Source organism: Neofelis nebulosa, chromosome 1 (genome assembly GCF_028018385.1).
Source record: "Neofelis nebulosa isolate mNeoNeb1 chromosome 1, mNeoNeb1.pri, whole genome shotgun sequence".
NCBI lineage: Eukaryota > Metazoa > Chordata > Mammalia > Carnivora > Felidae > Neofelis > Neofelis nebulosa.
Genome location: NC_080782.1, coordinates 221,387,582 through 221,411,131, shown reverse-complemented (window position 1 = coordinate 221,411,131; position 23,550 = coordinate 221,387,582). Strand labels below are relative to the sequence as shown.

The window sequence follows — 23,550 nt, the reverse complement described above, 5'->3', positions numbered from 1 at the left end:
TACCCTTGAAATAGGAGTTTTACCTTGAAATAAAATCAATTCAGATGACTAAATTAATTGCCTTTACTCAGACTTGCAGACAAAAGGATAAAAGAACCAATATTTATACTTATACATGGAATATGATTTTGGATCCATCCATGAATTCAAAATAGTTTAGAAATAGAGATTTCCTGACACTACAAGACTCCCTATAAAGTAGACAATGAATCAAAGAACCTTGAGATGTCTTGCTATTACCCAAAGAGAAAGCCATAATAAAAGTAGAGTTTAGCAAGCCCATTTCATGATTTACCTACAATGGCAGAGATAAACTGGCAATGATATTGAACCAACACTGGCAGGGAATTTGAAGGCTATTGCTAAGGACATTCTAATGCGTGCCCTACCTGCCATCAGCACAATTCTAGCAAGTCTGTAAAGGTAGAACATGGACAACAACAGCCCCAAGGCTCCTTTGAACATCCCCAGAAGATCTGAGAATGTGTTCTGGTTATTGTTTATTCTCAGAGTGTGTTAAGGCTTTTCTTTGCTAGAGAGCTCTGGCTGTATGGTAGAAAAAAAAATTGCTTAATTTGGGAATCCCAACCTGTCTCTTCAGTAAGAGACACACATTTCACTGACATAGTCATCAAAGAACTGTAAAGCTTTACCTTTTACTTAGAAACGATACTCCTTATCCACGGACAACAGGGAAAGTAACAACTAATGGAATTCTAAAATCCTCAAACTTCTAATGGTTGAAGTATTTCCATTGGCCTTGATTGCAGGCAATGAGATCAGTCCCCTCTAGAACCAACAAAGTATCTCCTCCTGAGTATATAACAAGCTGCCTTGTGCATTTGGGAATTACTTCCAATCTTTGATCCTATCCTATTGCCATCTAACATGATGACTATAGGAAAGCTGCATTTCCAAAGTATTCTCCAAAGCAGTCTCTGTCTGATCAGAAACCTAGATATTTGGTCTTCTGGAAAAGACCTCAGAGAAAAACTTCTCTTGATCCCAGATGGAAAATACCCTATTGCTATCTTTAACAACTGACATTGTATTAACATTCCAATATTTTAATTTTTGGACTCATGTCTCCCAACTAAAAAGACATTCAGAACTCCCCCCACCCGACTACTGGAAGTCCATTCCTTTGAAAGACCTCAAACTGAAGATTTTTAGAAATTCTCCAGAAGTTGTTGATTTACAGAAGTGGGAAACTTCTGCCCAAAGCAGTGAAACAAATATTGACTGCAGAAGCAGATGGCTTTCACACAAGACAGAACAAAATTTTCTAATTCTTTAGCACCCTCTTCTTTCCCTTTACTAGTCATCTTGTTCATCATTGTACTTTTACCGTATTAACTAATATAATCTCCCTTATCTTCATCCTGTGACCTATTATAGTCTTTACCACTTAAGAGAAAACAAAATTCTCTGGGTTGTTTTTTCTTAGACCATAGCCACTGTTCTGAATTTAACTGATTACTGGCAAAATTTAACAACTAAAAACTAGCAAATGGGTGGCTGGGTGGCTCAGTCCATTAGGCCTCTGACTCTTGGTGTTGGCTCAGGTCATGATCTCACAGTTCGTGAGATGGAGTCCCACGTCATGTCTGTGTTGACAATGGAGAACCTGCTTGGGATTCTCTCTCTCTCCCTCTCCCTCTCCCTCTCCCTCTCCCTCTCCCTCTCCCTCTCCCTCTCCCTCTCTCTCTCTCCTTGGCTAATGCGAGCTCTTGTGATGTGCACTTTCTCTTTCTCAAAATAAATAAATAAACTTAAAAAATAAAAAAAACCAAGCAAACAAAAAACAAAACAAAAAAAAACACTTCAAGAGGTAAATTTTCTTCTATATATCCCTTCTGATATTTAAATTTCCCTTGCATAATTAACCAATTTCAGGCTTATTAAATTGTACATTGGCCCCATATTAACAAAATACTTCTGCTGAATTCCTTACAACCCTATCAGCAAAAGCTGACACTTTGGGAGTAAGAACAAAGATTTGGTCTAACTTGGATAGAAATTGCTACTTTATTTTCTTTCACAACCTTCCAGCTTGCTGTGCAGGACCTGTTTGACTCCACTGAAGGAGAATCTGTCTGCCTCAAGTGACTTTCCACCACAGATTCTCAAATAAAGAAAAAGGCTCATTCCTGTTTTGATAAATGATTCTTAAATTCCCAGTACCACCAGGTTACTTCTTATGTGGACATCAGGCTTACACCCACCTGCCACATGTACCCACTGTCCTATGTATTCAAGATCATCGTTAGAGAACATCAGATATTTAAAACTACCACCCCTCCAGGAATCATGTTTCCCTAAAAAGAATACACAGAGACATCTGAAAGAGGCAGGCACAGGCTTACGAGAGAACTGTCAGGAAAGATTACTAAGTCCCCGGCATGCATACTGTGCAAGCAACAACTACCAGAGTTGGAATAATCTAACTGGAAAGAATTACTCATAACTTATCTCTGACCTTGGCAAAAATCTTAAAGGGTCCAACTTCTTCTCTGGAAGCTGACAAAAACTCTCTCCTTGATCAAACTCTAGCCAGACTCCTCTGAGCCCTCTTCCTGACTGGGCTTCTACCTCGGTCTGTAAGGACTTGAATAAAGGTCTAACAGGTTTTTTTTTTAACAGCTCAGGGTCATATCTCTAGGATGACCATAACCTTCCCTTATTATAGAGCCTGAAAAAACTCAAGGATGTCAAAAGAATTTACTATTTGTTCCAGCCAACCTGAAGATAGGGCTCCTGGCCCCCAGGCTCTGTGGGAGGGTAGAATCCTAAACTTCATAAGTGTCAGTTAGCAAATCCAGATGCAGTTTCCACTATTTGCAATTTTTTACTTCCCTGACTCTGCTGAGCTCCTGTTTACCGCCGCCCCCCCCCCCCATTCCTTCATTCTTCCTTAAAAACATCCAGTCATCTCTGTAAAAATTTAAGTTGAGTTCAGTTCATGTTGGAGTCTTTTCTCTACTGCAACAGTATAAAATCTGTCCTTACTTTAGTGTCTGGCTTTGCTTTATCTTTGACAAATCCTAGGTTTTTTTTTTTTTTTTTTAAACGTTTTTTATTTATTTTTGGGACAGAGAGAGACAGAGCATGAACGGGGGAGGGGCAGAGAGAGAGGGAGACACAGAATCGGAAACAGGCTCCAGGCTCCGAGCCATCAGCCCAGAGCCTGACGCGGGGCTCGAACTCACGGACCGCGAGATCGTGACCTGGCTGAAGTCGGACGCTTAACCGACTGCGCCACCCAGGCGCCCCGACAAATCCTAGGTTTAAATGTGAATTCATGAGGCAGAGTTGTCACAGATAATAACATAGTCCTTAATTTCTTCTTAACTAGCCAAAGAGAAATTTATGCTAGAATAAACAAACACTTATTACTGCACCTGTAAATATTACATAACAACCTATGACTGGAGGTGTGTGTGGAGAGAAGCCTCCTGGAAGTCTAGAAAAGAACAGCTGGATTTGGGTAGGGGGGACATGTTTTCACTGTCTGAGTATGATGGTATGGGTTTCTGTTTTTCAGTCTGTTATAAGAACTAATAACCATTTTTGTTCCTACAAAGTCTGCTTCCTTGAATCTTACTCCCAAATTATCTGATGCAAGCATAAATCCTATTATAATTCCTGACATCTTCTTTCTGAGATTCCCCAGTTTCCCTTTATGTGCATTCTCCTTTAACACAACCAGTCAATAAACCCAACCTTGTTCAACTGTAGGTGTGTTCCCAATTGCCTTTGACTAGAAGACACTGACTCTGAGAATCCATATAATGATCTAAAGGTATGGCAAAATATTAGTGAAATTAACATATCCAAAGAGATGGTTTGTAAATATATTTCTGAAGCAGCAAGGATGTTTTTCAATTCTCCTTCAGACACTTACATGAAAGTGTAACTCAGAAATCACATAAATGATTTCAAAAAACGAAAACCTTTTTTCTTTAATTCAGCACTTCCCAAAGTATCTTCCACAGAATATGAATTCCATGAGATGTTCTGTAAAAGACAAGGCTTCTATGTTTAAATCAGTTAGAGAAACACTGCAAGCTCTAGTATTCCTCTTCTGGAGATTCATAATGGAATTAAAGCCTCTATGGGGCTCTGAAGAAAGAAAAGAAAGAAAGAAAGAAAGAAAGAAAGAAAGAAAGAAAGAAAGAAAGAAGAAAGAAAGAAAGAAAGGGAGAGAGAGAAAGAAAGGGAGAGAGAGAAAGGAAGGAAGGAAGGAAGGAAGGAAGGAAGGAAGGAAGGAGGGAAGAAAGAAGGAGCGAGGGAGGAAGGGAGGAATGACCTTTTTACAAGAACAAGTTATTTGGCTTAGGGCCCATCTTAATCCAGTAGGACCTCATCTTAACTAATTACATCTACAAAGATTCTATTTCCAAATAAGGTCACATTCACAGGTACCTGGTGTTAGTACTTGGATATATTTTGGGGGGGGGCATAATTCAACTCACAACAAGGATATATAACATCAATTTCATGGGGTTGTTGTAAACATTAAATTAGAGAGAGAGAGAGAGCGAGAGAGAGAAAGAGAGAGAGAGAGCTTCATAGAGTAGTTGGCACTGGGTAAGTGCTCCCCAGCTGCTTTACTGTCATGAATGAATGTAGGAATGACCTAGCTTCAACATCTGTCATCCCACTGACCATGAGGATGAGTTGATGACCTCAGTTCTCAAATTCATTTGAAGTGTAAAAAGTAGATTCCTGTTGGTATTTGCAAGAAAGGCATTCTGTACAGAAATACTGATAACCTTTATTCTGTTTACGATGAAAATCTCTTGATTCCACTTCACTCCTTTGCTTTCAGTCTATTCCTACCAGGGAACCTTCTAATAACCCATCTGCTTCATCAGTCCTCTCTGAAAGGATGGACTTTGAATGGTGAACTGGAAGATTACAATAAAGGGAAAGTATAGCCCCCCCCATTATAAATGTCCAAACCAGAATAACCAGAATTCTGGGTTAAAAATGAATTCCCTGTGAGTTTGGCTTGTGTGAATTGATTTCTTGACAAGATGAGATTTCTTATACGCAGAGCTGAGGGCCACATCTTATTTCTGAGAGATGGTAGGGGCTTAGTTATGATTACACGGATAATGGCTCTCCGCTTTTGATCCATCTCAACAGCAAGTCTGAGGTTTCTAGCTCGGGTTATAGGGAGAATGGTGAGGCCATTAGCTAGGATGAGGAGCACACACTCTAGAGTTCAGGAGACAGGTCAAGGATGTACATATGGTTCAGAAAGATCATCCCACAGAGGCTAGAAGTCTGTAAGCCTGACTTGGGAAAGGGAATACAGTAAAATGAGGAACTGGAGATAGTGTCTTAATTCAATGTTATAGAGAATTAAAGTATCTACTGGTTTGCAAGGCCAGGGCAGAAGGATCGAACTTTGAATCAGGAAATGCTAGAGGTAGTACAGTCAACACAAATCAAGTCCATGAAGCAAGCATGAAGTTCGATTAGATGTCACAATTATGTCAGCTCTGGATGGGTGCAGCACTAGAACCAGGGTAACAAACAGAGCCTTAGGGGACAAAGATACAAGACATGGTAAATAAGACTGGTATATGACCAGCTAGAGGAATTCCTATGGAAGGCTTCCATTACAAATGACATTTTTTTTGGAAAGGATGGAATTCTACCCATATGACCATACAGAATGTACTTTAGTCTTAAACACCCTGACTTTGGAGCCCAGATTCTGAGAGAATCTTAGGGAAATCTCATATCTAACAGACCAGGGAAGGATCTCAAAAAGGAAAAATGGACTTGAAAGCAATCAAGTCCTTAAACTTTTTGACCATGAAGACTACCACTTCTCCCATCTCAAGACTAACATGGCTTGTGAATTGCAATGAGAAGGGCAGCCTGGAAAGGTTAGGAAGCAGCCTGCACTCTTCCCTGACTAGGGTGTGGCAAGCCTTCAGGGACACTGTCAGCTATGGATGCTGAGAAAAGTCCCATCTCATAGGTAGAGCATGGAAGCCAGCAGGTACAACCACAGACAAGAGGTCTCAATAGATAGTAATAAATGTTCCATCAGGGACTTGAGATGTTTGGGGGGACCAAAACCAGACTCTAGCAACAGGGATTCCTTGAGCAACTGGGAAGCAAGGCAGAATTCATGGGGAAGTCCATCTGTAAGCTGCAAGACCCTTTACAGCCAAGCCACAGTGCAAGGAGAGGGTTTGGGGCCTGAGAGGAGGCCTGACCAGTGCAGGCAGGCCCTGAATCCTGGAGGCCCTGAGTCCTTGAGAGCCTTGGGTCCCAGAAGCCCTGGATTTTGGAGGCTTTGAGTCCTGGAGGCCCTAAGTCTGGAGGCCTTGCGTCATGGAGATCTTGGGTCTTAGAGAGCCCAAGGGCTGTACAAAGCCTTGGACACAGAGACTCAGGCCAGAGATGCCGAGGCAGGGGTCCATTTTCCCTAATGAGGTGGAGACAAAATTTCAGGACAGGAAAGATGCCCAACTTCAGAGTCATGGCACAAAGTCAGGATCAGATCAGCCTAAGGGTAACGCCGAGTTCCAGAATTGCAGGTAACACCGAGTTCCAGAATTGCTTCCATTCCTCTGCCTGAGATTGGGATTGTTTCTGGGCCCTATAGGGGCCTGGAGGGGAGTGGGAGCGGTCGATGGCTGGCAAACAGCCTGTGCTTCAGGGAGACAATACCTACAGAAGCTGGAGCTTTGAGTCCAAGAGCATCTTAGTCCATGGAATGCTAAAGAAAGAGAATACACTAATACCCTTCCTAGAAGCCTCATTTACCTAACAGCCACAGGCTAAATGCAGGACCAGCTCAAATCCAAAATTCCATTTAGCTCAACACTTTCTCTTGAGAATCCTTTAAAACATTGATTGTTCTTTTCTGCCCACATAAAATATACCTGACCACATCACACTTCAACCTTTCACTAGAATGTAAAAAAAAGGAAAACAAAAAAAAAAATTGCCTGCTATCTGTGGCTGTAAAATCAGCCAGACCAATTAAGTACGTGACAGGAAGCTGAGAAATACATGAAGAGGTAAATTCAAGGAAAATTAGGAAATAAACTGACAGCCTAATTTCCACCGCCTTGGCAGGAGAAGAGAAAGAGCATGTGTACAGCTTCCTGTACTGAGAGGGGGCTTGAAACAAGGAAAGAATTAGGGCTTTGTCTCCTGCAGCTTTACTCCTGCAGCTTTACTGGTGATCCAACAACAAAGAAGAAACAGTGAGAAGCAGCAGCAGATGGGGATTCCATATTTTAGTTACGAAGAAAACCAAATGTGCTGCATGACCAGATAAATCTGACCAGGATGAATAGCTTCCATTGATGCTTAGAATGTTTTCATGGTTGTAGCAAAGCTGCAACTGTCCAAAACATCGCAGAAATTATTTTCATCTATACTTAGAAAAATACACATTTTTAAAGAAAAATACATTTGTGACACATTCACAGGTGATCATTAGACCCTGTCACAGAGTGCCCCCCCCCACCCCAGTCAGCATTACTGTGTGTCACAGCTGCACTCACCTTCAATTCTGGGACCTGTCTCAGAACCTGAAGCCTGAGGCACTCAGACACACTGACTGTAGGTATACCCGGCAGAGCAGCAAAGGGATGTGCATTACACAACGGGATGCTGTGAGATTGTGATAAACTTCTAAAGAACAGAGAATCTTCTGGAGAATAAACGCCGGTGCAGTCTGCTTGCATCATCTTTACAAGGAACTCATGATGGGATTTTCAGCAGCACCTAATCTGTCAGCGCCAGGTCAGGAGAGCTAGACCGGCCTGCCGGCAGCCTCCCAGATTGCCACTAGGTGACGTTCTGGGTCCTCTGTTTGGCCACTGTCTCTGGAACTTCTGACTCCCACACTGAGAATGCTTCTGGCAAGTTAACATCAGGCCCTTGGCGGTCTGATTTCATCAGGCAACCTCACTGCCCTCACTTCAAGCTACCCACCTTGGCCAAACCTGCCTAAGGGCTCTGGGAAAGCACACATCCTCTGTTAGCCACCTCCACCTCAAGCCACAGATGTTTGTTCATTCAAAATAAGCAACAGCCAACCTGTATTGTGTTTACTCTGTGGTAGGCACTCTGCAAAGCTCCTTATGTATATTAACGCAATTAGTCCTCAAACAGCCCGAGGTACTCTGCATTAGCTATTGCACAGATGAGAACAACCAGAGGGCAAAGGCATAGAATAGCGTGTGTGCCCAAGGTCACTTGTGATTTAGTGGTGGGATGGGGCTGAAACCCAGTTCCCAGCTCTCTGTTACAAAGCTGTTCTGTCTCTACTTGAGCCACAAATACTGGGTCCTGTGTATCTGACAAAGAAGAAAATACAGTCTCAGACCTACAGGAACCTCCACGGTGCTGACTAAATCAGATAAGTTAATAGATAAAGCAAGGTGAGAAGGGCCATCCAAATGAATGCCATAGGAACAGCCTTGGGGAACAAGGAAATTTTTAGGGTACTAAGGGGGAAAGGTTGACTAGGGAAAGGGGATAGGGGTTCCAGACAGGGGAGCAGGATATATGAAGACTGGTTACTAAGAGCACATGGCAAGTTTGGGGAACAGCAAGTGATACAGTATAGGAGAAGCATGAATGGGAGAATGAGGTGAACAGAGGGTGATTTGCGAGTGACCTACATCCACACTAAGGAGTTTGGGTTTTACTCTGAGGGCAATGAGAGCCTTCGAATTATGGAAAGCAGATCTGTATTTTAGACAAGTGATTCTGGCAGCAGATGAGAGGGCAGTTTGGAAGGAGGCAAGCTTAAGTTCAGAGAGATTGCAAAGGACACTCCTGTGATTGTCCAGGGCAGAGGGGGTGGACATAGTTGGAAGGGACCAAGAGATATAAAGAAAAATGAGAGATGGCCAGAGTTACAGATGGACCAGTTATAGAAGGGGGGGACCAATCAAGGGAAGGGGGGATCTTCTCAGGTATTTGCAGGGAGAATGTTGCCTTACACTAATAAAAAGAATACAAGAGGAAGATGTTGTTTGGGGGAAAATGAGTTCAATTTGGGACGTTTTGAATTTGAAGCTTTTGTGACACATGTAAATGGAACTGTCCCCTTGCAGTCTAGAGCAGGGCCATCAGTGCTTAATGCTAACTGAAGCCAGAAAAGTGGATGACCTCACAGGGGTGTGAGAACAGAGAAGAAAAGAATGTCAAAGACAGGACCTTGCAGGGACAACCACAATTAAGGGGCAGGCAGAGAACAGGAGCTGGAAAGATGATTGACAAAGGCTGGCCGAACTGTAAGAGACCAATCAAGGATGCAACATCAAGGAGGCCAAGAGAAAGACTGGTTGAAAAACCAGGTAGTCAGTGGGGATAAAGTCTCAAGGTTATCAGTGACCAGAGGGTTGGGGTGGAAGTCCAAGGACAGGGAGCTGATAGAATCAGGTGCAGCAGTCGAGAAAGTTACCGCTAAGATGGGAGAGGACACTCTCGAGCTCTGTAGTTATGAAGAGGTGCATTGCCGGAGGAAGATTTTGAGTCAGGGAGGGAAGATGCATGTCTTCTTTTCTTCAGAGACATCTTGATTGTTACTCTTAGCCAACCTCCCTCCAGTGACTTCAGTCTCTTCCTCTCTTCGTTTCATCCACCTGAACCTCTAGACTAGAACGTACACTGTGCCTGAAGTGTAGCAGACCTGCTCTGACTCCCCACCCTCCCACATTCTAGTCGTAGAACACTTACCCTTTGAGCTTCAGCCTCCTCACCTTCAAAATGAGGCGAAGAAAGCCTGTAGGACTTGCCTGCAGTTGCAAGTGAAAGAATGTGTTCACTATGCCTAGCAGGTGGTCAACCAAATGCCAGTTCTCTCTTCTCCTACTAATTCTGTGACCTATTCAAGTTTTTGTTTTGCTTGTCCTGTTACACCTTAACTCTCTGTACTACTGAGCTCACTGTTGTCATTTCTTTCTCATCTTCCTCTTTTTAATTTACAACAAGAGCTGCCCTGCCCCATCCCCACCACCTCCTGAGAGCCCCCTCCGAATCATACATGACTAAGATAAGGTCATCTGCTCCTGCTCACCAGCGCGTACTACTGCTGCCTCTCAGACTTCCTTCTCAGTCACTCTAGAATTTGTTCCTCATGTCTTGTCTATGAAACATCCACTTCTCTAACTTCTGTGGTCCTGGGTACTTGTGGTTTTCCATTTCCTGATTGTTTAGTAATCCACTGTTAGTTCTTCTTTACCAATTGTGGACAACCACTGGAGCCCCACCAGCCATCCTCAGCTCACCTCTCTCTAATCCCCCAAGAACTCACCCACAATGAAGACTTGACTCCATCTCTCTGCCTCTGACTCCCAGATGTCTTTTTCATATGAAAATATCATATTTTTAACTTATAATTTGCAAAAAAAATTTTCTCACTTATGTCATTTGCTTCACTTGGCCTATCTTGTGTGATAGGCTGAGTTAGTATTATCTCAATTTTATAACTAAAGGAAAAAAAACCTCTGAGAACTAGAAAAATTTTAAGTGTTTTTTCCTGACTTCTAATCTAAGCCATATCCCTACATTTCCAGTTGTCTACAGGATAGACTTATTTGGAGACTCTGTCTCTGTTCACATCTTCCTTGGGTTTCTCCTCCCTCTCAAACCAATCCCACTCAGCTGGTGTTATTGGGCTGAATGTTTGTGTGCCCCCAAAATTTTTATGTTGAAGCCCCAGCCTCAAATGTGACTGTATTGGAGACAGGGCTTTTATGGAGTTAATTGATGTTAAATAAGGTCACAGGGTAGAGCTCTGATCCAATAGGACTAGTGTCCTTAGGAGAAGAAACACTCTCTGCCATGGGAGGACATAGTCAGATGGTGGCCACCTACAAGCCAAGAAGAAAGGCCTCAGAATAAAACCTACCTTGTCAGCACCTTGATTTGGACTTCCAGCCCCTAGAACTGTGTGAAATAAGTTCTTGTTATTTAAACCTCCTGGTCTGTGGTTATTTTGTTATGGCAGCTTGAGCAGACCAATACAGCTGGTGGCCATTTGGGGGATGTTTTCTTTAATTTTTCTTTCTTGTATATCTTACATCCAATCAGTTGACAGAGTTAGCTCTATTACTTTTGTATGACGTGCCTTGAATTCTCTCCGTGTCTTACTCTCCACGTACAAAGTCATCACGGTCCTTGGATTTTGTTCGCCGATGCTTAGAAACTGTTAGCATCTCCTGACCTGTATACCATCGTGAGATTAAACCATCACAGAACCGTGGGATTTGATGGTCCAGGTGAATTCACAGCCCCATCAGACCTCTCCCTTTCCTCCTCTCATACATGTACGTCCTCACACTATGTCGCCGTGGGTTTGTAGTTCTCCACCGCATGCAGCTTCTACTTTAATAGCCACCCTGCGGTTCACTACTCCCCGACAATAATGCCCTTTGTTTCCTCTGTCAACTTTGGATTTTAGCTCCCAGAGCTACTGCATACTGTGGAATAGCAAATAGGACATTCTTTTTATAGTTCATGGAAATGTTCAGAGGAGGGAGTTGGTATAAGATCGTGGAGCCAAATCTGCCGCTTACAAGCCTGGGGATCTTGTGCAAGTGATTTATCTTCTCTGGGCCTCGGTTTCCTCATCTGGAAATGGCACAGGGAGGGTGAAGTATCTCACACAGTGTGAGCACTCAACGATGTTGACTATTATGATTAAACTTCGAATTGGGGGCCCAGAGAAATGATTTAAAAGGTGAAAAGGACCTGGGGGCATGAGTCACACTGGAAAAGCAAGGCTGAGAGATGATTTAAGGATAAAAAGAAATGGTGCCTCTGCAGGGAGGAAGCAGTGACTGAGCACTGGTTCTTTCACTCACTGGCTTTGTGAGTTACCCTGGGCAAGTAACTTCATCTCCCTGTGCCTCCATTCCTCCTTGGTAAAATGGGGGCAGTGATAGCACTAGTCATTTCGCCACGGGGCTGCTGTGAGGATGAAGTGGGGTGACGCACAAATGACACCCAGGCCAGGGCTGGGACGAGAGAAAGCACGGCATGGGAGGTGTTATTACTGCAAAGGACCGCAGACTGAGCCACCGAGGTTGTGAAGAGAGGATGCAACCCTCTGGATTGGAAGAGTCTGCAAAATGTCCCTTGAAATCCCAGAGGCCCCAGAGTGCTGACCAGATACGTCTCCCTGACTCCCAAACAGGGAAGTATCATTGAGTGCCTGGTTCTTGAAATCCAAGACTGCTAACTTAATAGTTGGAACTGGCCCCAAATGTCATGGAAGGCATGTAAAGCTTCGTATACTTTCTGGCCTCCTGGGAACAGTTTTGTACTTTCAGATTTTTTCCAAAGGGATAACATAAATTAAGTTCTTGGAGACCAAAACAGAAATACAGACAAAAAGAATGGAGGTGACAACATCTTTTGATTGAGGAGCTGGGCTGGTCCCAGGTTTCCAGAATAAATGGGGGCAGGAAGGCCCCTTTTCCTTGGAGTCAGCACTTTGGAGCATTCTGCTGCTCCAATCCCTCCCTTTCCCTGTCTCCCCGCAAAGTGCCTCAAGGTGCCCCAAAGTGCAAGTCACTTTGCAAACCACCAGGCTAATGCCCTTTTGCCTTCCAAATGCCATTTACCTCCCCAGGCCTCATAGCTGACAAGTCAGCACCTTGACCCAGATCTGCTGTAAAGCAGTAAATGTTGAACAGTATTTATGGCTCTGGAAGTACCCTGAGGAGGAAATTCTCTAACTGACTTTCTCTGTACTGTAGGGATTCTCCTTAACAGCTTTGGGGCCAGAGGGACTTTTCAGCCAGAGTCCCGGGGCCTGATAATTCACCCTGAAGGATAATTGGAGTTTCTGCCCCATGGCCTATGCAGAGTTTTATTGTCTAATTCTTGTCCTCTAGTTAGGACTCCACATTTGGAAGTTGCAAAGCTCATAGAGCCCTGTCTTCCCAGGTCCCACCAACCTGTGTCTGATTCACTCTGGAACTCAGCAGGCAGAAAATTCAGTGTGTTGTTCATAGGCTTGCTGTGGGTTTCTGGAGTAGCTTGAAACCTCTGAGGAAGGGTCTTTGGATCTGGCCTGTGTTCCATACAGAGAAGACCTGAGTGAGCCTTTGCAGCAAGGGCGGGGAGGCTTTCACAAGCAGTTGTCACAACAGACGGAGGATCTCTGTGGTGACCAAGTGCACTGAACACTTTCTCCCTTGTAATTGCCTAAACTAAGTGGTTTATTTTTATTTTTTTTATTTGAGAGAGAGAGAGAGCGCACGTGAGCAGGGGAGAGGGGCAGAGGGAAAGGGAGAAAGAATCCCAAGCAGGCTCCATGCCATCATGGAGTCTGATGCAGGGCTCAATCCCACGACCCTGGGATTATGATCTGAACCAAAATCAAGAGTTAGTCTCTCATCTGACTGAGCCACCCAGATGCCCCCTAAGTGGCTTCTTTTATAACCAAAATTTCCAGACCCCATCGCCATCTCTCCTCAGATTCTTCAGGAACCCACCGGGATACTGAAGGAAGATACTGCGAATTGGTCAGTCTCCCTGACCTGCCTGCTGACTAAATTCCAGAATGTTCAGAGAAAGTTCAGAAACCCCCAAAATAAAATTTGAATTTCATTAATTTGATTTCCTATTTTAGCTCTAAAGACTAAGCACCTTATGATATCAAGTTTCCTAATCAGAATATTTTCGTAAAATCGTAGCAGTTGGATTGCCAACTTTTAAGTGATTTTGTCCAGCCGCTGATCCACATGTGCCCTTCAGTTTGCATCAGCCTTCCTCTCCTTTTAGCACCTTTCCCGACTCCTGTGAGCTTAAGGGAGCCGCCAGAGCTTTCCTGGCCCGGGCTCTTCCTAAAGCTGCTGGGCCCTCTTGAACTGTTGACTGTTAGGTCCAGTTTGGGAGTGGGGCTGGATATGTAGCACACACTGGCTGTGTTCCCACTGAAAGGGGAACTTTGCTCAGACCACAAAATGTGTGGTAAAATGACATCCACCACCACAAATGCACAGGGACAGACGGAAAAAGCACCGTAAGAAAATGTGTATTGCTAGAGTTGCCACTAGGGCAAAGATCTGTATGGATGAAAAGTGACCATTTGGAAAGCGCTAGTGTGGCCAAAATGTCAGAGGTCAGATGTCAGCATCAGACTTAGAGGTGAACAACAGTTGCCTTTTTTTCTACCCCTTGCAGGTAAGCTTTTCTCCTCTGTTTGCTTGGTTGCTTTTCTCCTCGTTTATACATTCTCCTGTGACGTTCCTTTCTGGATAATTTTCCTGTGCAAAAAGGTGCCTATGAATTTTGGACACATTTGTGGATAATTGCCCCTTCAAATTGGACTTTCTTCACAATTTCATTCTTTATTGTGTATTTGGAGGGTACAAATGCTTCCAGAGAGCAAATTATCCCCAGAGGCACAGCAGGAGCTGAAGCCTAGCAGAAGGTCGGCATCTGAGCATGTGAAGGGGCCTCTCTCTGCCCCCAGGAGTGAGATGTGTGGCACTATCTCTGACGTCCTCCTTCTGCCTCTGTCTTTGCTTAATTTCCTTGTTTCATTCTCTACTATTCTCCCAAAGCTAGTTTTTCTTCCATGTTCTTCCTAACCAGTAACACTCAGCCACTACAACAAACAAAGACAAATTGAACACAAAGAACCCCGAACACACAGGGACCACTCTGGGCTCCTTAAACATATAACTTCATTTTTTTAAGCATTATTTTGACTACGTGCTATCTTTTCTCTGGCTCTTATAACCTTTCGCAGCTCTTTGTTAGTAATAATGTTAATAATGTAATAATCCTATGACACGGATTATGGATTTAATTTTATAAAAATACCTCGACAATTTTTTGTCCCCAAATGCCCTTCACCAGTGTATGCAGGAAGAATGGTGGTCTCTGTGATTTGCCCAGTTCCTGGCCTCAGGAAGGCCGCAGGGCCACTTTGCATCTGTCTCTGATTCTCCAGTCTTCAAGTTGCAAAGACAGAAGAAAGACAGAAGCCAGCAAGTGTCATCTCAGAAGCCATTGCCCAACTCAGTCCAATAATTTCCTCATGACTGTGTCAGCATTAGGAACTTTCCTTGCCTGCAATGAAAGTGCCTAAGAGCCATGACTCAGAGGCTCCCTCAAAGCCCACTCATTCAAAATTAAAACTCCCTCTCTTTCTCTTCCCTCCTACCGAGCCATCTCATATTTCACCATCAAATTCACTTCTTAGAGCCAAGAAATCATTTACAAAGGGAGCTTGTTAAACGTTCTTTGTTTCCTGGAATGATATCGAGGCATTGTGATGTCATAGAAAAACTTTAAATTGCAACAGGATCCCAATCCCAGCTCTACCCCTTGCTAACTGTGTGAACATTAGCGAGTACTCAACCTCTCAGAGTTATCCAGAAGACCAGGAGGCAACACAGGTGAAAGAAAGCCTCCGACACGAAGCTGCCCTGAGCCTGGCGCAGTCAATGCAGTGTCATGCCTAATGCAACTCTGCCTGTTGCCAAGGGAAGAAAAGCCTGAGAACTTTTTGGCATGCCGGATGTGGGATAATTGATAACAAATAGATAAGGAGGTGTGTTTTGATATGTATGGAAAAATGGAAAACCAAGGTAATGGCCCAGGAAGGTGCCCTAGGAAGCTGCCAGTGGCACGGGGGCAGTGGGCATCAGTAGCCTAATGAGGAGAGGGCACGGAACAAGAGCAAACCACGGGCTTTCCTCCTCCCCTGGCCTGTCCTGCTGTCCAGTGTCTTCTCCAAGGCAGGCCTGGCCTCATTACCCTCCTATCTACGCTCTGGTATAGACGTTACAGAGGAGCTGATGGTGGTCCCAGTACAAGTTGTCATCTCTCACCTGCACAAAGGACACAGTCTCCTGAATGGCTCCCTGCCCCCACTCTTGCTGTTCTCAGTTCATTATCTACACAGTGGCCAGAGTGACCTTTCCAAAAGGCATATCTGACCATATTACTCTTCTGTTTATCACCATCACATCAGAATCAAGTTCAACTCCAGGCACATCACAATATGGATCTTGTCATCTGGCATATTCTCTCCATTCCACTCCCCTCAGTAAAGTCCATTCCAGCCTCGTGAACCAACACACCTGGCTTTCTGTTGCCTATTTACTCTGAGCTCCAGCTCATCACCTGGCCATCTTTTACCCAATCTCAGGTTTCTTTATGACATCATTTCTTCCAGAAAAAGCCTTCTCTGCCCCCTGGAGCTCTTGGCTGGTTACTGCCCCACCTGGCCCTGCTGCCCCATGGGCTTTCTGTCCCAGCACCTACCCCATGGGCCAGCCATAGCTCCTGTCTAACCCCACCCACCAGACTGGTCACCACTAACGGCAGGAGGAAGCCTCACTTGTCTAACACTGTATCCTCAGGCCCTAGCATGGCTTGTGGCACATAAACATGCTCAAATAAATGACCACCGAATGAGCTAATGAAGGTATTATTCACCTCCCTCATTTTATGTCTCACAATAAATATTTTCTAAGGAAAAGAATCCCGATGGTCTTTTGTAACAAAATGACGTTTGCACATTTTTCCTCACCAACTTTCCACTTCTTAAATTCAATCTAGGCTCTGGGGACAGGCATACAGAATCAGTGGCATGGGGGTAGAGGGGTATTGACAGAAAGAACCCAAATAGTGCTCTGTTCTAAACACTGTAGAAAGGGACACTGTATCTCTGAGGGCTGACAGTCGTTTTTCTCACTTTGTGCCAAGTTCCCCGTAGGGATTTGTGTCTGCCAGGAAAACGAACTTTAATCCTCTCAGAGAATTTATAAGAGAACAAAGTTATCGTTAAGGTAAAACTCAAAATACAATGAAACCAACATCCTTTAAAGAATCGGCAATGCCCCCACGTACTCTGTAGACCATCATGTGTTCTGTACTAAACGTGAAAAGACGGGAAATTGTTTTTTTTTTTAATGATAAAAAAATTCTTGTTTTTATAATGTACAATAAAGGTATGTACACTGGATCCTTTTAAATTCTTCCAGCTTAATTAATCTTTAAACCCCTGGAGCAAAGAGGCTGTGCTCCCCGCTTTCCCTCCACTTAATTCTTCTGTCTATCCCCCACCCCCACCCCTGTCCTGTCCTCCCTCCCTTCCCCTCTCTTTTTCCTTCTAGTTCTCTTCAAATCTCCTTCCCCTTTTCCTTGAAACCTCTCTTTGAAACACCAGAGAAACAAAAAGTTTACTTTCCTGACCCTGGCTCTTCTCAAGGACGCTTCCAACTTTTGAGATGCTTTGGTTCCCACTCACTGCTCCAGCTTCTACTAGTTCCCTTGTCAAGGGCATCAGCCTACACTGCCACTAAGTCATCTATCCGATAGGAAGAAGTTTTGCTTTAAATACTCTCAAACCTTGTACCGTTTTCTCCATGGGTCAGTTAATGATATAAAGAGGTCAATAGGTTCAACAGAGATAAACATAAGCTATTAGCTAAACTCCACATTCATTAATGAATTAATATATTTATGCCTTCCCATCTAGTCTTTAATTTCATTTATTTTTGAGAGAGACAGAGAGCTTGAGTGGGGAGGGATAGAGAGAGGGAGACAGAATCAGAAGCAGGCCTGGCACTGTTAGAGCAAAGCCCGATGTGGGACTGGAACTCACCAACTGTGAGATCATGACCCGAGCCGAAGTCAAATGCTCAACTGACTGAGCCACCCAGGCTCCCTTACCTTCTCATCTATTCTTAACAGAGCTCATGTACTAGGTTTTCTGCAAGGACTCCATCCTCGGGCATTCTTGGTCAGTAGAAGGGTTGAGACCTGCACATAACTAACTCCAATACAAAGAAGGCAGTGGTCAGTGCCCCCCAGAAAATCACAGATATGGTGCTGGAGGTTCTGACATAAATTTGATAAGGTGCAATGGCAAAGCTGAGCAATCCAGACAAATGTTTGTCTTTCTCTCTTTGGCTGCTATGTTAAGGAGAGCCCACTGGGTAACTGTACAAGCTCTTGTTAGGCTTTTAGTTTCCAGGCTTAGCGTTGGAGGACGAGTGTGCCTCCCAAGTCTGGGGTGTAAGACAAACTTGAAAAATGGGAGTCTCTGAGTCTGGAGTACACATGAGATACCAAAAACGCCCAAGGTGATCCTGACACAGAGCAATGAGAACATTGCAAAAATATGTTATTTTTCTTCCAGAACAGGTGTTATTTATGTTGTCTTGTACCCTGATAACCCCAGGTGGGTAGGAAGGCAGAATGCTAACAGATGCTGGGCTTAATTTTGATTCATTTGGAACATTCTGGAGCCCCAACCTCCCTAACTTTTAACCAATGCACTGGAAACAAATCCATGTCTTTAAAGCATTAGTAAGTTGAAACTCATAAATAGATTCTCATCTCAAGAGTTTATGTGGGTGAGGTGGATGATAGAAATTTCTAGAGGTTTTGTTCATTTTATGTTTCCCACAAATTACTTCTGCATTATTAATATAGTATTAAAAGAAAGATCTGGGTGGCTTGCCTGAAATTGTACCTCTCCTTCCCTTAATACATATTGATCTCAGGCATGGGTCAGAGACAGGAAAATGTTTCAAATGACCTATGTCAGCTATTATTTTGCTGGCCACCCATTAGAACAATCTGGGAAATTTTTGAAAAACAAACCAAAACAAAACAAAAGACTACTACACATGACTGGCTTACCTCTAAAATCTAGGTTTTAGTTATTTTAGGGATACTTTTTAATTTCCTCAGAATCAGGTGATTTTGGCTGAATGTGCAGCTAAACCACTGAATCAGGTCCCAAAGAGGTAATAAACAGTTTATACACATATGCTCTCAAACACACACACACACTCTCTCTCTTTCTACCTCCAAGTAAAACCACTGACACCTACATTCTCAAATTTAACTTCCTCTCCCCCAATATATTGCCTCTCCCCTGAATGGGAAAAAGATACATTTTACATAATAAAATGACCCAGTTGCAGGGTGCCTAGGTGGCTCAGTTGGTTAAGCATCTGACTTCAGCTCAGGTCATGATTTCATGGTTTGTGAGTTTAAGCCCCATGTGGGCTCTCAGCTGTCAGCGCAGAGCCCACTTCGGGTCCTCTGTCTCCCTCTCTCTCTGCCTCTTGCTCTCTCAAAAAATAAACATTAAATGTCCCAGTATATAAAAAATAAGAAAGATGCTCTATGGCCAAAAGCAAGGGAATGCTTGAGTGAGATGTAGCAAATCTCCTCAATGCAACAATATCCAGCAATTTAAAATTACCATTATGAAGAATTTACAGCAATGTAGAAACAATTTATGCTCTAATGGGAAAAAAATTATCATTAAGTAATCCACACTGTATGGACACAACAGTGGAGATCAAACTAAAACTATATGCAGACATGCAAAAAAAGAATGAAAAGAAATACCCCCCAAAATGTCAATAGAGACTAGCTCAGTAGTGGTTTTTACTTCCTTCTACTTTTCTGTACTTTCCCAACATCTTTTAAACTGCCATGTATATGGTAGGAAAAAAGTTTACACTAGAACAAAATTAACATACTTTTCAAAAGTCATTCTTCCGACTATGAAGTGATAAGCAAGGTCTAATTCTCAGTAATGAATTAACAAAGCAAAGATGAAAATGCTCACCCAAAGGTTTCTGTGTTTCAGCTGGCTTTGCTTCGGTCTTCTCTATTCCTCCCACCTTCCTCCTCCAAGTAATCCAGCTTTTTCAGAAGAAAAGTGAAAGAGCAAATTTAGTTTATAAACAGTTTCAGCTCACAGCAAGAAGATAAGGAACTTTGGTCAGCTGGTGTTTCTGTGCTTATAGGACTTGGTGTGGGTGTTGGTCTGGCTTCCTTCTCAGGAAGAAGGGGGAGATATTTCAGCTAGGGACTACCTCTAAAAGGAAGAAACCTTTTAGGGATTAGCCCTGTCTCTCTAACACTGTTTTTATCAGCATCTTTCCCAACAGATCCGGGGAATGTGATGAGTTAGAGTCACCCGTATTAGGCAGCTATTGGTTCTCCTAAATGGTTTTTGTTCCCATGACAACACTAACATCAATGACCTCATATGCCTTATAGGTATAGCACTTTAGAGTTGTTTAGAGCATTTCCCATTACCCACTTGCTTTTCCGATTTATTTGCACATGGGTGGAGGCCTTCCCCATTCTACTGCAAATACTGTGTTGGAGGTCACCAATGACACTCATGTAAAAGGTCCTTGCTCAGTCCTCATCTTCCTTCCCCAATTTGTTGCACAGTTAACCAAAGCCACTTTCTTGCAACTTTCTCCTTTTTGTTTCTCTGACTCTCCTTGTTCTTTTTCTACCCCTTCAGTTGCTTCTTCATTGCCTTCCTTTCTGATTCCTTTTCTTCTACTCCTTTTCTAAATGTGAGCTTGCCCCAAAAGTCTGTCTTCTGACCTCTTCCTACCATATTCTCTTGCTTTTATGTATGTTGTCCACATCCATGGCCACATTTAATATGGCTTCTCCCAAGCATATACTCCCCCAACTACCCCATCTAATAAATGGCACCACAATGGTTCAACCAGTTATTACGTCTGTAAACCTAGAAGTCATTCTTAACTCCTCTCTTTCTCCCACAACCATATCCAAACCAAACAATTCTATTTGTTCTAGCAGCAAAATGTGTCCTCAATCCAACCATTTCTCACTTTCCCAGCCCCCATTAAAATTCTCATAGTTTTTTGTATAGAATGTTGCAGTAACATTAGACAAGAAATAACAGACACCCAAATTGGAAAGAAATAAGTAAAACTATGTCTGTTTGCAGATAATATAAAATTATATGTAAAAAACCCTAAAGATGCTACATACAAAATAAAATCTGTTAGAATAAACAAATTCAGCAAAGTTGCAGGATACAAAGTTAACACACAAAAATCAGCTTGCATTTCTATATGTTAAAAATGAATAACCCAAAAGGAAATTAAAGAACAATTCCAATTACAGTAACATTGAAAAGAATAAATACGGGTGCCTGGGTGGCTCAGTTGGTTAAGAGTCTGACTTAAGCATAAATAAGGTATTTAGGTATTAATTAAGGAGACTTATACACTGAACACTACAAAACAGTGCTGAAAGAAATTAAAGAAGACATAAATAAATGAAAGACATCCCATGTTCATGGGTTAAAAGACTTAATATTATTAAGACATCAATAACATCCAAATCAATCTATAGATTCAATACAATCCCTAATAAAATCCCAATGATATTTTTCTCAGATGTAGAAAAATCTATTCTAAAATTCATATGGAATCTAAAGGACTCCCAAATAACCAAAACAATCTTGAAAAAGAACAAAGTTGGAAGACCGATACTTCCTGATTTCAAAACTGACTACAGCACTACAGTAGTGAAAAACAGTATAGTCTTGGCATAAAGATAGATAATAGCCTAATGAAGTAGAATAGAGATCTCAGAAACAAACTCACATATAGGGTCTAGTAACTTTTAATAAGGGTGCCAAGACCATTTATAGGAAAAGACAGTGTTTTCAACAAGTAGTTCTGAGAAAATTGGATATTCACGTGTGAAAGAATGAAGTTGGACCCTTACCTAACACCATATACAAAAAATTAACTCAAAATGGTTCAAAGATCTAAGCAAAGGAGCTAAAACTGTAAAACTCTTAGAAGAAAACATAGAGAAAAGCTTCATGGATTTTGCAATGATTTCTTGAATATAATACAGATTTTAAAAGAAAAAATAGACAAATTCGACTTTATCAAAATTAAAAACTTTGTGCATCAAAGGACACATCAAAGGGTAATAAGTCAATCCACAAAATGGGAGAAAATATTTGCAAATCACATATCTGATAAAGGATTAATATCCAGAATAAAAATAGAACTATAACTCAACAGCAACAAAAACTAACAACCCAATTTAAAAATGGGCAAAGGACTTGAATATAAAGAATATAGAGGGGCGCCTGGGTGGCTCAGTCAGTTAAGCCTCCGACTTCAGCTCAGGTCACGATCTCGCGGTCCGTGAGTTCGAGCCCCATGTCAGGCTCTGGGCTGATGGCTCAGAGCCTGGAGCCTGTTTCAGATTCTGTGTCTCCCTCTCTCTCTGCCCCTCCCCCGTTCATGCTCTGTCTCTCTCTGTCTCAAAAATAAATAAACGTTAAAAAAAATTAAAAAAAAAAGAATATAGAAATAGAAAATATACAAATGGCCAACGAGCACATGAAAAGATACTCAACATTACTAACCATTACAGAAATGCAACTCAAAACCACAATGAGGTGCTACTTCACACCCATTAAGATGACCGTTACCCAAAAAAGAAAAAAGAAAATAGCAAGTGTGAAAAGGAAGTGAAGAAAACAGACTCTAGTGCATTTTTGGTAGGATGTGTGTGGTTTCTCCCAAAAAATTAAAAATAGAATTACCCTCCATATGATATGGCAATTCTACTTCTGAGTATATGCCCCAAAGGGTTGAAAGCAGCTATTGCACAACGAGGTACATTTTAAGAGCCATTTGTACACTCATGTTCATAGTAGTATTATTCACAATAACCAAAAGGTGGAAGCAACTAAAGTATCCATTGATGGATGAATGGATATGCAAAATATAATATGTACATACAATGAAATATTATTCAGCCTAAAAAAGGGGAGGGGGGAGTTCTGACACATGCTACAACATGGATGAACCTTGAGGATACTATGTTAAGTGAACTAAGCTAGTCACAAAAAGACAAATACTGTGTGATTGCACTTTTATGAGGTATCTAAAGTAATCAAATTCAGGAGCCTGGCCCAGCAAGTTGGCACCAGCTATATATTTGTGCCCCTTCTCCAAGCTGCTGGCTCTAGCCAAGTCTCCCAAGCAGCTCTGCAGTGCAATCAAAGTTCTACATTTGGGAGCCACCACATAACAGACCTGACTGGCTGCAAGTTGGACTGACCTTGGGCACCTCCATCTTCTTGTGAATCTATCTCATCAAACAACATAATGAAGGTGTTTTAGAGTATCAGAGAAGAAATGGGCTGGAATAAACTTCTGAAATACTAACACAGTATGCTCTATATAGTGATTATACCAGTTTCTTTGGATTTACCAATCTGTTGAGTTGTAAATATGAGAGAAAAAGTTATATGTGAGTGTATGTCAAATCAGCATTTGTGTTTTGCATCATTAAATGAAAAAACAAAAATACTTCCGTATTCTTAAATAAAATAAAATAAGTCAAATTCATAAAGACAGAAAGTACAAGGGTGGTTGCCAGAGGCTGAAGGAAGGGGGAAATGAGGAGTTATTGTTTAATGCATATAGATTTTTGGTCTTATAAGATGAGAAAAGTTTTGGAGGTGGGTAGTGATTGCATAACAGTGTGAATGTACTTGATGTCACTGAACTATAACTTAAAAATGGTCAATTTTATGTTACATAGATTTTACCACAATTTTTAAAAATAAGTAATTTTTGGGGCGCCTGGGTGGCACAGTCGGTTAAGCGTCCGACTTCAACCAGGTCACGATCTCGCGGTCCGTGAGTTCGAGCCCCGCGTCAGGCTCTGGGCTGATGGCTCGGAGCCTGGAGCCTG

At 42.4% G+C, this 23,550-nt stretch overlaps 1 protein-coding gene and 1 pseudogene across 5 annotated transcripts in view; one reads left to right on the top strand and one right to left on the bottom strand.

The window, feature by feature from the left end:
* CYSLTR2 (cysteinyl leukotriene receptor 2) overlaps positions 1-23,550 on the bottom strand; it is a 38,440-nt gene that overhangs the window by 9,514 nt on the left and 5,376 nt on the right. For 2 of the 5 annotated variants that reach the window (XM_058685686.1, XM_058685704.1), the window contains exon 2: positions 19,613-19,689. The gene's annotated coding sequence lies outside the window, so the exon portion shown is untranslated. Of the gene's footprint in view, positions 1-3,904; positions 4,018-15,845; positions 16,758-19,612; positions 19,925-23,550 lie in introns of those variants that run through there. The other 3 variants (XM_058685696.1, XM_058685680.1, XM_058685723.1) reach the window with 3 other exon arrangements.
* LOC131493136 (NADH dehydrogenase [ubiquinone] 1 subunit C1, mitochondrial-like) lies at positions 6,358-23,201 on the top strand (annotated as a pseudogene).